At 40.3% G+C, this 5,000-nt stretch overlaps 1 protein-coding gene across 2 annotated transcripts in view; it reads right to left on the bottom strand.

The window, feature by feature from the left end:
* LOC125036674 (zinc finger protein 358-like) overlaps positions 1 to 5,000 on the bottom strand; it is a 25,852-nt gene that overhangs the window by 14,588 nt on the left and 6,264 nt on the right. The window lies entirely within an intron of this gene.

The raw sequence follows: 5,000 nt of genomic DNA, 5'->3' as shown, positions 1-5,000 counted from the left end.
GTGTCTATGTGTCTGTGTGTCTATGTGTCTGTGTGTATATGTGTCTGTGTGTGTCTGTGTCTATGTGTCTGTGTGTCTATGTGTCTATGTGTCTGTGTGTGTCTATGTGTCTATGTCTGTGTGTGTCTGTGTCTATGTGTCTGTGTCTGTGTGTGTCTGTGTCTATGTGTCTGTGTCTGTGTCTATGTGTCTGTGTCTATGTGTCTGTGTGGCTATGTGTCTGTGTGGCTATGTGTCTGTGGCTATGTGTCTGTGGCTATGTGTCTGTGGCTATGTGTCTGTGGCTATGTGTCTGTGGCTATGTGTCTGTGGCTATGTGTCTGTGGCTATGTGTCTGTGGCTATGTGTCTGTGGCTATGTGTCTGTGGCTATGTGTCTGTGGCTATGTGTCTGTGGCTATGTGTCTGTGGCTATGTGTCTGTGTCTATGTGTCTGTGTCTATGTGTCTGTGTCTATGTGTCTGTGTCTATGTGTCTGTGTGGCTATGTGTCTGTGTGGCTATGTGTCTGTGTGGCTATGTGTCTGTGTGGCTATGTGTCTGTGTGGCTATGTGTCTGTGTGTGGCTATGTGTCTGTGTGTGGCTATATGTCTGTGTGTGGCTATGTGTCTGTGTGTGGCTATGTGTCTGTGTATCTATGTGTCTGTGTGTATCTATGTGTCTGTTTATCTGTGTCTATGTGTCTGTGTGTCTATGTGTCTGTGTGTGTGTCTATGTGCCTGTGTGTGTCTATGTGACTGTGTGTGTCTATGTGCCTGTGTGTGTCTATATGTCTGTGTGTCCATGTGTCTGTGTGTGTCTATGTGTCTGTGTGTCTATGTGTCTGTGTGTCTATGTGTCTGTGTGTCAATGTGTCTGTGTGTGCATATATATATATGTGTGTGTTTGTCTGTGTGTCTATGTGTCTGTGTGTCTGTGTGTCTATGTGTCTGTGTGTTTGTCTGTGTGTCTATGTGTCTGTGTGTGTCTGTGTCTATGTGTCTGTGTGTGTCTATGTGTCTGTGTGTGTCTATGTGTCTGTGTGTCTATGTGTCTGTGTGTTTGTCTGTGTGTCTATGTGTCTGTGGTGTCTATGTGTGTCTATGTGTCTGTGTGTATATGTGTCTGTGTGTGTCTATGTGTCTGTGTGCATCTATGTGTCTGTGTGCGTCTATGTGTCTGTGTGTGTCTATGTGTCTGTGTGTTTATGTGTCTGTGTGTCTATGTGTCTGTGTATGTCTATGTGTCTGTGTGCATCTATGTGTCTGTGTGTGTCTATGTGTCTGTGTGTGTCTATGTGTCTGTGTGTGTCTATGTGTCTGTGTGTGTCTATGTGTCTGTGTGTGTCTATGTGTCTGTGTGTCTTTGTGTCTGTGTTTATGTGTCTGTGTTTATGTGTCTGTCTGTATATGTGTCTGTGTGTGTCTACGTGTCTGTGTGTGTCTATGTGTCTGTGTGTGTCTACGTGTCTGTGTGTGTCAATGTGTCTATGTTTGTGTGCATTTATGTGTCTGTGTGTCTATGTGTCTGTGTCTATGTGTCTGTGTGTGTCTATGTGTCTGTGTGTGTCTATGTGTCTGTGTGTGTCTATGTGTCTGTGTGTGTCTATGTGTCTGTGTGTGTCTATGTGTCTGTGTGTGTCTATGTGTCTGTGTGTGTCTATGTGTCTGTGTGTGTCTATGTGTCTGTGTGTGTCTATGTGTCTGTGTGTGTCTATGTGTCTGTGTGTGTCTATGTGTCTGTGTGTGTCTATGTGTCTGTGTGTGTCTATGTGTCTGTGTGTGTCTATGTGTGTGTGTCTGTGTGTCTGTGTGTGTGTCTATGTGTCTGTGTCTGTGTGTGTCTATGTGTCTGTGTGTGTCTATGTGTGTCTATGTGTCTATGTGTCTGTGTGTGTCTGTGTGTGTCTATGTGTGTGTGTCTATGTGTCTGTGTGTCTATGTGTGTGTCTATGTTTCTGTGTGTCTATGTGTGCATTTCTGTGTGTGTGTTTGTTTCTATATATTATAAAAATCTACCTAACTATCTATATATCAATATATATACATATATATAATATATATATAAATACATTTATATATACAGTTATATATATCTATATACAATATATACATATATATACATACACAAATATATATAGAAACATATACATATATGTACATATATGAATATATACATATATATACAAACATATATACACATAGTAACACACACAAACACACACACACATATATATATATATGTATACATATATACACACATACACATAGATACATATACATATATACACACATATATATACATATACATATATACACATACCTCCATACATATACATATATATAAATAAACATATATATACATATACATATATATACATATATATACATATACATATATACACATATACATATATACACATATACATATATACATATATACACATATACATATATAAACATATACATATATACACATACATATATACACATACATATATACACATATACATATATACACATATACATATATACATGTATACACATACATATATACACATATACATATATACATATACATATATACACATACATATATACACATAATTGCACATGCATATATATATATATAAATAAATAAATATATAAATAGAAAAATATCAATAATTTATAGATAATTACCTACATATGTATATACATATATATAAAAACATACATATACATATATATACATAGATCTGTAAATACATATATAGACAGACATACATATATTCACATACATTCATATATTCATACATCTATATGTATATATACATACACATATACACATATGAATACACCTAAATATATATACACAAATAAACATATATATATAAATATATAAATATATATATATTATATATATTATATTATCATAAAATATATATATCCAATATATAAATGTAATGCATTAATGTAATTTATAAATGTGATATATATATGCAATATACAAATGTAATATATATATGCAATATATAAATGGAATACATATATGCAATATATAAATGGAATATATATATATGCATATATAAATGGAATATATATATATGCAATATATAAATGTAATATATATATATGCAATATATAAATGTAATATATATATATATATACATATGCAAGATATAAATGGAATATATATATGCAATATATAAATGTAATATATATATGTAATATACAAATGTAATATATATATATACAATACCCACACACCCACACACACCCATACCCACACCCCCCCCCCCCCACACACACACACACACACACACACACTCACTTACTCACTCACTCACTCACTGTGTGTGTGTGTGTGTGTGTGTGTGTGTGTGTGTGTGTGTGTGTGTGTGTGTGTGTGTGTGTGTGTGTGTGTGTGTGTGTGTGTGTGTGTGAGTGAGTGAGTGAGTGATAGTGAGTGGTGATGAGTGAGTGAGGTGAGGTGGATGGAGTGAGTGAAGAGTGAAGTGAGTGAATATGATGAGGAAGAGTGATGAGGAATGAGACCCACACACACCCACCCACACCCACCCACCCCACCACACACAACACCAACACACCCACAAAACCACACCCACACCACACACCCACACTCCCCCCACACACACCAACTCCCACACCCACCCCCCACAAACACACACCCACACAAAAACCCACCCACACCACACACCCACACACACCCACCCCACACCACCCAACCACACACCCCCACCCACCACACCCCACAAACACCACCCACACACACAACAACTCCACCACCACCCCCACACCACCCACCACCCACACAAAACCCCTACCCCAACACACCCACCCCCCCCCCCCCCCCACCACCCCACCCACCACCAACCGAACACACCCACACAAACCACACCCCACACACACACATTACAACAAACACATACCCACACCCCCAACACAAAACACACCCAAACAAACAACACACACACACACACCCACACACACACCACACACACACACACGAAAAACACACACCACCACACACACACCCCCAACACACACAAACAAAACCACACACACACCCACACAACAAAAACAACACACACCACACACCCACACTCAACACACAAACACCACACAACCACACAACACACACCACAACACCACAAAACACACAAACACCACACACCACCCACACACAAACCAACACACACAAAACACAACCCCACACACCACACCAACACACACCACCAAAACACCAACAACCCAACACAACCACACAACCACCCACACACACAACACACCACACACACAACCCCACAACAAACACACAACACACACACAAACACAACACCCCACACCACACACCCCAACCACACAAACACAACACACACATAAACCCACACCAAAACACACACACTCAAACCCCCCACACAACACACCACACCCTCACAACACACCCCATACAACACACACAAAACAACACACACACCCACACAAAACACACCACAAACACAACACACACATCCACAAACACACACCACACCAACACACCACACACCATAACAACACTCACAACAATCACACACACACCCACTCACAACACTCACACTCACTCACAACACACCCCACCCCACCCACTCACTACCCACACCCACACAAACTAACCACAAACACACCACACCACAAAACACACACAAACAACACACACACACAACACCCCACCACCACACCCCCCAGCACACTCCCAACGACACACCACACCCACAACACAACTCAACACACCACCAAAACACACCACAACACCTCCAACACAAACACAACACCCCGAAAACACACACAACCAACGAACTCACACAAACAACACAAACACTCCAAACAAACCACCCAAAAACACACACACCCCCACACGAACACACACACACTCCCCACAACACACCCCTCCACAACTACAACACCCCACAACACACACCCACACACACAACCCCACACTCACCACAAACACACACCCCCCCAACACCAAAACACACCCACA

The sequence above is a fragment of the Penaeus chinensis genome, chromosome 21 (genome assembly GCF_019202785.1).
Source record: "Penaeus chinensis breed Huanghai No. 1 chromosome 21, ASM1920278v2, whole genome shotgun sequence".
NCBI classification, from domain to species: Eukaryota; Metazoa; Arthropoda; class Malacostraca; order Decapoda; family Penaeidae; genus Penaeus; species Penaeus chinensis.
The sequence above is the reverse complement of the archived record's forward strand: the minus strand, read 5'-3'. Positions and strand labels throughout refer to the sequence as shown.